This window comes from Stylophora pistillata, chromosome 11 (genome assembly GCF_964205215.1).
Source record: "Stylophora pistillata chromosome 11, jaStyPist1.2, whole genome shotgun sequence".
Classification (NCBI taxonomy): domain Eukaryota; kingdom Metazoa; phylum Cnidaria; class Anthozoa; order Scleractinia; family Pocilloporidae; genus Stylophora; species Stylophora pistillata.
In genome coordinates this window covers 15,194,272-15,205,934 of record NC_142529.1, presented here as the reverse complement: position 1 = coordinate 15,205,934, position 11,663 = coordinate 15,194,272, and positions in this window count along the sequence as shown.

Genomic DNA, 11,663 nt, shown 5'->3' with positions numbered 1-11,663 from the left:
CCTAAAGAAACTTGGCGAAAAGAGCAATAAAATGGTTATCGTTCGATAACAATTACTTTCTGGATACTCTTACATTTTATTAACCAAGCAAAGATCATTAATTTCAACAAGGTATATTTCATATCAAATCGCATAATATAGTTACATTTTTTTCGTTTTTGTACTAGTCTTTAAAACAAAAATACTGATAAAGACTATGTTTTTTGCATCCACACCTCTGTTTTTCCACCGTGGCATGTAAAATCTAGTTTCATCTTCGACAAACTTCTCAGGTCTTGCTTCCTTGGTTCCCTTATTCAACAAACAAATTTTACCAGTTTTGACGTAATTGTAGCTTTGACAAGTGAGCTCGCTGTAGCAAAACACCAGACATTGGCACGGATCTTTTCACCGTTTTGTGTTAAAGACGTGACCTTTGAGAGCCTTTACACTCTCTGACTGCTCAACGGGCTGCACACCCCGGACTAGCGGCTATGCGCACAGGGAGCACAGGTAAAAATTAGGGTGGATACAGTACTGATAACATCTGGCTTGGATCGAGTGATGCTGCAAAGAAAAAAAAAAAAACAGGTTAAGTGGTTGTGAATGACTACCGAGTAGACCCCATTATAAGCAGAATAAGACCCACGTGTTCTCCTCTCCCAAGAAGATTCGTAACGAATCGGAGAGTAGTTTGCCGTCGCTGACTGGTATTGCTCAAGGCCTCATACGAAACACTCATGCCAAAGTACTAATAACTAGACGCACATTTATGTTCATTTGCGTATTCTATTGGCAAGAAACTTTGTTTTTTGTGTCTACATTTGCCTAAGTTTTTTTTTAGCAATTATTGGTATATCCCTTAACTGTTTTATGTCTGGGTATGCCAGAGATGCAGTTTACTCGCATATGTATACAAGGAACTAAAAAAGGCATCCGTTACGTAGTGTGAAGCCCTTTTCTGAGGTGGGGGGAGGTAGTGCATATATTATTGGATATTGTTTCCATACTTTTTGCTAGACACCATTTTTTTTTTTTTAGTTTTGACTGAATTGAATTGTTTTTCAGGTTAAGGGGTTGTAGCGGGGTGACGGGGTGAGTCATTTGCCAAATAGGCTGTCTTCTCATGTTTTCTCTTTTTTGGTTAACAAAAGATTCTAGGTTGAGATAGCTTTTCTAGTTATAAACAGCCCCTAATGCTTATTTTTCTTATCACCAAAAGAAAACAAAAAGTCACTACCAAAGCTTGTTAACAGATGATAGCTGGTTGTGTTTTAAACTTTGTTTACGGTTGGCGGTTGATTATTGATCTCACTTACTTTCTACGGGACACCTAAAACAAATAGCTTCACATTTGTTAAACATGATACCGACAAAGTGTAACTTTGACAAGACCGAACTCCGATGAAAATTCGTACCCAAAAAACTTAATAGCTTCCATTGTGTACATTATTTCAAATCACAATTTCCTCACCTATCCTGAGAGTTATTATGATAGAGCGCGCACGCAAGTCCTAATGGGCCACCGGGGTGTATATTTCTTCAAAGAATAACTTCGACTAGTTGGATATATCAACAAAGTTGAAATGGTAAATTGGCCACAGTAACGTTTACAAAAGCTGACGTTTCGAGCGTTAGCCATTCGTCGGAGCGAAGGGCTAACGTTCGAACGCTAACGCGGCTCCGACGAAGGGCTAACGCTCGAAACGTCAGCTTTTGTAATCGTTACGGTGGCCAATTTACCATTTCAAATTTGTTGATATATCCAAATTATTTCGTTACCTCCACCGACGCAGCCCCAAACAGTTTCTTTAGAAACTATCAGCCTTTAATAACTTCGACTGCCGAGTTATAAAAGTTACAAGACAAGCGTTTTTTTATATGCTTAACACCTGTCGAGAATATGTTTTTGCGGTGCTAGAATTTTACCACAAGAGTTTTCTTCAATCAAAACAAATGATTTCAACTAAAAATGACACCAGCGAATAATGATGTACCCAGAGAGAGACTCATTCCGTAGGAGAATATAAAAAGAAGGGAGGCAGTTACTCGAATTCAAACAATTTCCTTTCCAAATAATTACTACATCAATTTCAACTTCCCCAAGCGCGAGGCTTTTCATCAACATAGACTCTTTCTTGAGTGCGTGCAAGCACCAAACATATCAACAGATTTGCGAAAATATTTTCATTTATTCTGGATAACCTTGATAAAACTTTAGTGGATCTTTATATTAGTGGTCGTAAATTCTTTGAGAGAACTTTAGTCTTGAAATATCTCTTGGCCTCACCAGCAACTATTTTACTTCTCTCGTGCTCTGCAAACTTCCTGCGCGCGTCTATTTCACGATACGCATGCAACAAGCGCGACCAAATTTTTAATTTTCCGTGGTTAGTTGGTTTTGTTCTGGTTTGTTTTTCTCATATTCCATAACAATTGAATTTGTCTTAGATAAAACGAGTACATATTGAAGAAAATAAAATAAACCCTCGGAAACTGTTATTGAAGTGTAAAACCTTCCTTCGCTTCATTGTGCATCGGTTTTAAATGAGTTAAGAAAATGTTCCAAATAAAGAATTGTTAAATATAACTAATTTTGATACGTTCACAGTTAGATATTTATTCACAGTCAGCATTCCTTTCGTATCATTAACAAGTAAAATAATTTCTCGTCTGCATTTCAACAGTTCTCATGACAGGACGGAAAACGCGTGCACCGTAAGTACCTCCCGTTGTCCCATACAAAGCCTTAGAAAAGTTTTCTAACGCTTTGTATGAGAAAACGGGAGGTACTTACAATGCACGGATTTTCCGTCCTGTCATGTGTTTGTTTGTATTAGCTATGAAAAACTTCCTCATTAAACTTCCAAAAATTGCGTAATATATAACACAGGAAGGGTGCCATGACGGAAATAGTATGCCTCGAATGCCGAGTTCTAAAAGTTACAGGACAACTGTTTTGGTATATTTAACACCTGTCTGCAATATGTTTTCGGGGTGTGGAAATGAAAAGAATAAATCCTGTCAACTAATATGACAACAGCAAATAATAATGTACCCAAAGGGAGATTCTTATTTCACTGGAGAAAGTAAAAAATAAGGGAAGCAATAAGTCGAATTCAAAACGATTCCTTTCCAAATAGTTAATACATCAACTATTACTTCCCTGAGTGCGAGGCTTTTCATAAACATAGGCTCTCCCTTGACAGTATGGGAGCACCAGACATATCTACGGATTTGCGAAAATATTTTCATTAATTTTGGAGGACCTTGATAAAGCTTTGGTAGATCTTTTGTCTCAAAAGAGTTCGAGACTATAAGCAGGGAAAAATATTTCCAGTTAAGGAATTGCGTATATTTTCCGGTCATAACTAAAAGCTTTGTAAGCTTAAGTTTGCATTTTGTAAAAAAGAATCAAGATTATTTTTAAAGGGGACAATGAGTTATGTAGCCACTTTATTAGTTAGGCCTCTATCTACGAGAATTTCAGTCCTTGAAAATGTGTTTCCTTTCTGTTTTAGTAAATTGTATATCTGAAAAATTTAGAGGAGAAAAACAAAGGTCTCTCATCAGCAAATGCAAGATTCAATACCTACCATCCGAGCAGGATGAATTGTCCGAGGGGGAGAACCACAGACATGAGGAAAAAGTGAAACAAAACTCCCATGTCCTCGAAAAACCAGCTGAAAAGAAATCCTTTTGATGTTTTGGAACTGTTAAGCAAACTGAGGAGCTAAACAGCAGTTTTATTTAAGGCTACACTTCCTAAAAACGTTCTAGCCTATCACATTTGGCCAAGATATATGAAAGATGTTTCACCACCCGTCACATAGACGCTGTCAGATTAATTGATGTGTACTGAAATAGTTAAATTAGTTTCTTTTCTCCTCGAGAAGTTATTTCCGTCCTTCACTCGCTATCCTTAAGGACTCTTTTCGTACCTTTTTCAGTGATTATATATAAGCAGCATCAAAAGAACAGAAAGTATAAGGTCAACCCTGTTGTTAACTATCGCTGTCGCTTAGAGCGGTTTTCTCGACTTCCCGTTGAAGAAAAAAAGGCTTTCCTTTTTTTGCTCAACTTGCGGATTTATAAACGGACTACATGAAATGACTTCTTCTTCTTTTCGATTCGTCTGAAAAACTTGTTTGAAATACAATAAGCTAACGCTTTTAAATCGATGTATAGAATTTTTGATCTCAATCACTCATCGTGACACATATTTGCTAAACGTAACGATATTTACCCACCCAAAACTAATTGGAGTACCTCATCAGTCGGTCTCTACGAAAGGAAATATTTATTAGTTCATCCAAAAAACGAAGCTGCGCGTCGCTATTTAAATTCGTAGATTAACTTCCTTGGAGAGAATGATTCGGTAAAAAAAACTCCATTCAAGGTAATTCTGCCTCAAAATTCCCCTGGACAAAGAATGCTGTCTTCAGTTTGTTTAATGAGTCTGATATCAGTCAATGGTGTCAATCGTCAAAGGTTAAACTCTAACCCCTCCCCCTCCCCCTCCCCTTCCCCTCCCACCGACTGAGGATAATCCTTGTGAAATAAACTCAAATCCCCTACCGGCTTAGCTGTCAATAAAAGTTTGATCTTCATATTTTGTGATCAAAATGGCCTGTGGGACTTTGTGTTGGCTATGTAAATGAACTCCTAATGAAAACACAAACCTTATTCCAACAACACCAATCGCGTTTGGATAAACACATAATTGTCGCAGAATCCAAATGGCGAAACTCGCAATGCAAGAAGTTGACAGGAGTTAAGCAAGACAAAATGGCGAGCGGTTTCTCGAAAATGATAAAGGTGCGCGGACAAAATACTTAAACATAAGGTTCGTGTGGCTCTAAAATTTGCTTTTTTACTATAACTAAACTTCAAACTGTACTTTAAAGCAGAGGTTATCTGGGTAACTTCGATGAAAAAGTTTGGTGCATCTTCTGAAATGTACGTAATCAATCGCAACAAGTACATTTGTCTCCTATAAAGAAAACTGCGCCGTTTTCCTCTTTCGTTGAAAACTATCACTTTCATATACATGACAACTATAAACACATTTTTGAGCTATTTAGAGAATTTCTTTGAGTGCATTCGTAGATACATTATCTTGTCTAAGATGTTAATGGATAATAATGATAAGCTATGCTTTCAATGTTGTGTCCTTCTTGGACATCCGAAGGGTTAAGGGATGACTTAAAAAACAATTTTGGTTTTCAAAGATCTATCGAAAGAATTCAGACAGTCACTATTCAAATTTTGTTGTTCTTCAGAATTCGACTAACTTTAATTTAATAACTTAAGTTAAGTTTTCTACCTTGCACGAATAATGTCTGGAAGCAAACACCTGTTATATACATAATCCCTGTCATGTTAGACAAAATATAATTGTCGTTGCGGAGTCTCATAGCTTTGTTTTGATTTTCTCTTGGGCAAAAAGTTTCTCTAAGAGAGTCTAACTGAGTGAGGAATACAGCTGAGTGTTTGTAGAAAAAAACGGTGGACATAGAATCAAATGGATAACATACAATTTGGTGACGAGAGTATTTGGACATGAAGAAAAGAAATTCCAGACCAGTATCGCCAAGTTACTATTTTTAGTTTGCTACGACTGATAATGATTCTAAGACTGCTCGACATCACATCAATAAGATCAAGGCTGAAACATCAACACGTAGCCATCAAAAGGTCAAGTCAACTCATTTATTTACCTACGGTTCATCCTTGAGGGTTTCAATGAACATCATGAATCGATAATACATCATAGATACCTACACGCCTGTTATATAACTATTACGTTACGAATTTTAAAAGAATACTTAAAGAAATGATGTAAAGTTTGGATGACATCCTGTCACCATTGAAAGATGTGGAAAAGATTTACTAGTGTATATGAATACAGAAATGTAGGTGTTAAACATTAGATGATTAAGAATATGCCTGAAAGCGTTGTTATTCAAACAAACCAATGGAGTCTTTTTGGGTGTGTAGGGGTGCTTTTTTTCTATTTGCTACATATTTATTACTCCAAATTGCTACGGACTACGAAATTCCAAAGGAATTCATTAGTCGTTTATCGTATTCGTCAATCAAATGCTTTCCGATAGCGGAATGTCCATGCTTTTCTAGTAGAACATGAGGGCACAGGTGTCCCAAGTCCATCTAAATTGACCTTAGACCCAAGCCTCTTGCGCGGCCGTGTGCAGTCTGTACGTCAAAGGCACAGGCAGAACGAGTCGAACTAGGAAATAAGGGTAGAAGTCGCTCGTTTTCAGCATACAGCGCGGAAATTTTTGTAATTAAGACACTTTCCAGGGTGCAATGATCTTGGATCGTACGATGTTGGTAAAAAAGTTGCGGAATAGATTAATTTTCTTGGCGCAGACCGCCACCACATGGACAACGGTCAAAATCGTACTGTGCAGCCTTGACTTCGTCTGATAACAGGAAAAACAATGATGGCAAAGCAAGCCCAAAAACGTTGGAAATCGCCAAAAACCACAACGGACACACAAGAAGTGAGTCAGTTTTATCAATCTTACGTGTAAAATGTTCAAATTTCGGAATATCCAGTGTGGTAAATGTGCCATATCCCGTTGCCCATAATATTCTTTATAACGCATTCAAATTCTCAACGGTTTCTCTTGTAACTTAACACCGCGTCGCACAAAGCGTGACGCTTTCAAGAAATGATCTTTCTTTTTTCCTCAAGACGTGAGCTTGGGACGCCTGTGATTGCACAATCCACATTTGAATTCCTCATTCGACAGTCAGTTGGTTAATTAGAGAAGGTTTCTGTTTCGTTTATGTTAGGTCTTTGATGATATTTCCGCTTCTAAAGATTAGCTGGACTAAAATGGCACGGTAATTTTTTAGTTTTTTGGTTTAATAAAATTATGGAAGTATAATTGCTTCTACGTTTGCCACCCTTTCAGTGCGGACTAACTCACTAAATTACAGTCAGTGCATGAAATGGAATTGATCATTGCTGTTTCTCATGGTTTTTTTTTCTATAGCACACCAAATGTTTCTACAGGATGCATTTGAATGTAAAGATACATTCAATGTCGGAAAATACTTCAAAATTTTTAACACACAAAGGATAAACGACGAAACAGCTGTCCCATTTTTGAGAATAGAATGATTCTTCTTCACCAATTGAAATTCTTTACTATGTCAGTCAAATTTAAAGATTGAAATTGCTATTTGTTTAAAAAATTCATTATTATAAAGTGCAGTTAGCACTAAGAAGAGTTTTGTCCTATTACGAAATAGCAAGCCTACAGAAGTCTCCACAAGTTTGCCTCCAAATGAAAATTCACCATTGAATTAATATTTACCGACTGAAAAACGTCAGACATCGAACAGTTGTTATTAGCTTTTCTTTTCCATCAGAGGAAGTTAAATCTTTTCCCGCATTTTAGATGAGTAGACGCTACCGAGGAAGTTATTCTCAACATGGTTGTAAAATATCAGCTTGGTTAGGTGGACGCTCCGAAGACGAAATAGTCTTTCTTCGCGAGTACAAGTAAACTGCAGGAAAAACGAAACGACTTTGGAATGATGGCGACAACAACCAATATAACAGAAGATGGAACACAATTGAAAACATTTGAAGAAGTGTGATGCTCCCCCTCTTTGGCAGGTGGTTTACAAGAACAATAAATTTAATTTTCAGCAGTCAACATTTTCTTCTCCTTCACAGCATTTCTTGGGAATTCTCAGATCCTTGTTGCCCTTCGCAAGGAATCTTCATTTCATCCACGGTCCAAAATCTTGTATCGTTCTCTCGCAACAACTGATCTGTTAGTCGGTCTTGTTGCTCAGCCTCTCTATGTTACTTTTTCTATGTCCTTAGTTTACAAAGACTGGAATCTTTGTCGATACGCGATTGAAGCAGGCTATATAACAAGCCTTTTATTATGTGGAGTGTCTTTGGCGACGATTACGGTTGTCAGCGTGGACAGATTCCTCGCCCTGTCGTTGAGACTAAGATACAAACAAATTGTAACTTTGAAGCGCATATATATCATTCTAGCTACCTTTTGGCTTACATCTGGTGTCGCTTCTTTTTCCTATATTCTAGATCCCAAGGTATCCTTTTGGTGTAGCTTTATAGTTCCACCACCTTACCTTATAATCTCAATCACCTCGTACACAAAGATTTTTCGCGCTCTCAGTCATCGTCAGGCTCAAGCTAGTTCATGTTCAACCGAGCCAGCCAAATGCACTAAACATGGCGCAGTATAGAAAAGCAATGCACAGTGCTTTGTGGGTACAGTTAGCATTTATTGTATGTTTTATGCTACACAATATAGTGGAAATTGCGGTAAACCAGAGTAAATCGTATCCACCTTACCTAGGGGTCCTAAGGGAAATAGCAGTTTTCTTAGTTTACTTTAACTCGACTTTAAACCCGTTTCTGTATTGCTGGAAGATAAGCGAAGTGAGGCAAGCAGTAAAACAGACAATCAGACAAGCATGGAGCTAGACCTTGTTGTTAGACCCAGGTTTTTTCGACTTTTGCTGGTAGTGCGGGTTTTTCCTTTAATTTTTAACACTGTGGTTTTATTGAAAAGAAAACTGGTTATAAATTTTCCCACCTGTTTAAAAAATCCAACCTGTCAGAATAATCCAAGTGGTCAAATTATCCAATCATCAAAGACTTTCACGTTTCCAAGTTGTTTCCGATTTACGTAATAATGCTATTTCGTCTTGTGAAGTAAGGGAACCCGTTAAACTTACACGAGCCATCATTCAATGTTGTACAGTTAGTATTCGAACTGCCAGTAGGACAAGTGATACAAGGATAGGAAAAAAACCTTATTCATCAAGTGTATCCTAGGAATGGCATGCCGATCTCTAGTTCGCTTGCTTATAATTAATGATGTAATGATTCGCAATCGGAAAAAATAAATGCTTCCCTAGGGACACACTGAACTTAAGATAATGCCATTTTGACTCAAATTTTATGAGACTTTAAAGGGTTTTTAGTATCAACGTGTTACAAAAGGTTATTAGCGATAGGGGAGCTTTAGGCTTGATTTTCTTAAATCATGTGATTTGTTAATAACGTTTGTAACGTAATGTTAGATGTGTAGTCATCTTTTCAATTATGTTAAAGTCACTATTTGAAATAAATTAGATTATCACAGCAAAAGTGAATTGCAACATGATGTATTAATCTCCTGCCGTTAGTAATCCACGATAGCTGCTTTAAAAAAAATAAAAATACTATTCCTTACATGAGATATAAATCAGCTTTCCCAATGTCACAGGTCGATTGACGGGGGCGGACCTGTGAACACGGCCAGTTTTCAGTTTCAACCAGCGATGATCGATAATGGAGCCTAGTGAGGCTAAATGAAAACGCTTTTCTAGATTATCATAGGAAAAAGAGCTAAAGAGATAAAGATTCGTTGGAGCGAAGTTAACCCAGAAGATTTTTGAGGCCGCAATCGTCGAGTTATTTTTATTTTTTTATTTTTTATTGCATTGCACACAACTATTTCCATAACTTTCGTTACAATACTTAACTACTGTACTAAAAATAATAAATAGGACCTATATACAGTATAACACAGCTAATTCACACTCACTCACGTACACACACTCACGAAGCAAAGTCGCACCTGTTTGAGCCCGACATATTCTAAATTATTCAACTACCTCTAGTATTTATATTGCCCACTTCTTCCTAAACATATCTAAATTATTATCTTTTTTACAGATATATATTTTCAGTCTCATACTTTAATTTGACTTTTGATTGAACCACTTATACTTGGAAGTTCTTTATTCCTTCTACACGTCCATAGATAAATTTTTCTTATAAGTAACAGATAGTTAGGTAAGGGAAGTTCTGGTGTTAAAAGACCGATTAATATATCCTTCCAGTTAAGATGTATCTATAAGATGTAGCCTTGACATATGGCTCAAAAGCAACTGAATGAGGAGGGGAATAGAATTTTTTCAGTGCCTCATCGGTTAAATTAAATTCACACTTTAATTTTCTCGTGTTATTTGGAAAGCAAGCCTTTTTACTGACAAAAAGAGGGCAATAGTCTTTTGATTTCTTTTTAGTTACATCAAAAAGGCCGCAGTCTATTTTGAATGATGGATATAGGAGTCTATAATCTGGATTATAATAAAAAAAACCTTAGATCAAGCGTTACAGAGTGGCGAAGACCGGTCCATTCTAGAAAATTCGTCTTCTGTAGGTGTTTTGTGAATAGTTCTTAAAGAATCGACGTTGTTAAGATCAAAACGCAGGTCTCCCACTGTCTGAATTCCATAATTAAAGTACCTTTTGTAAAAGACTGGTTTGTTGTTTATTCTTTTTTTCTGATTATTCCAAATTCAGTAAAGCCAATTAGCTTCAACCGTATTCTCTTTCCAAAATTCAAACCACCATTTCAATAACTCCTCAACTCCATGTAGAATTGAGAACTGATAGTCTTGAGTCTTTGACGTTATAGTTGCAATTAAAAAGAAACAGACCGCCTGTTTCTTTTAAAAGATATTCTAAATAATTTTTCAATGCGCTAGAATTATCGCCAAAGATTCTTTTCAGCCAGGCGAGACGGAGAGATTTAATCATACTTTCAATATGAACCATTTTGATGCCTCCTCCTTCATAATCATTTATTGCAGATTTTCTGATTACTTTGTCTTTTCCTTTCCATAAAAGGTTGTAAATCAAATGGTTTAATTCTTTAATTATATTTTCAGGGGTAGGTAACAAAGATGCCACGTACACAACCTTCGGTAGAAGCAAATATTTAATTGTAGTCACCTTTCCATAAAGGGATAATCCTCTAGAAAACCAGATATTAATTAGTTTTTTCATCTTGTCAAGTTTTTCCGTGAAGTTCTTCAGATAGAGCAGTTTTTTATTGTACGAGCGGAAGATCCCCAGGGCTTTTATGGGATCTTGTGGCCATTTCACCTCCTTTTAAAGATCCTATCCAGAGTCCCTCTGTCATTGAATTATTTATCTTTAAACCTGAAAATTTTTTAAATTTATCTAACAATTGAAAAATTTTATAGGCCGACTCTGTATCAGAGAGAACCGCCGTAGTATCATCGGCATATTGTAATAATTTGGTCTCTTGTCAATCGATAACAATTCCCTTTATTTCCTCGTTTTCCCTAATGGCAATTGCTCAAGTCTCAACAGTTAAAAGAAAGAGATAAGGAGATAAAGGCTCCTCCTTCATAATCATTTATCGCAGATTTTCTGATTACTTTGTCTTTTCCTTTCCATAAAAAGTTTTAAGTCAAATGGTTTAATTCTTTAATTATATTTTCAGGGGTAGGTAACAAAGATGCCACGTACAGCCTCGCCTAACTCCACGTGTAAGGTTAAAGTATTCTGAAGACATGCCATTATTTATCACACAACTTTGAATATTATTACAAAAAGTACTTATCCATCGCTTAAATTCATGGCCAAAATTAAAGGCGTCTAGACAGTTAGATAAAAATTTCTACTCTAAAGTGTCAAACGCTTTGCGATAGTCAATAAATATCATCACACCTGGTATATTTTCTTTCTCTGTGAAATCCATAATGTCAAGAATCGATCTTACTGTCTCACCAATATAGCGATCTTTGACGGCCAGTTTGATTGCTATGAATGATATAGGGTAAAACAATTTTAATTCTTGAAGCAA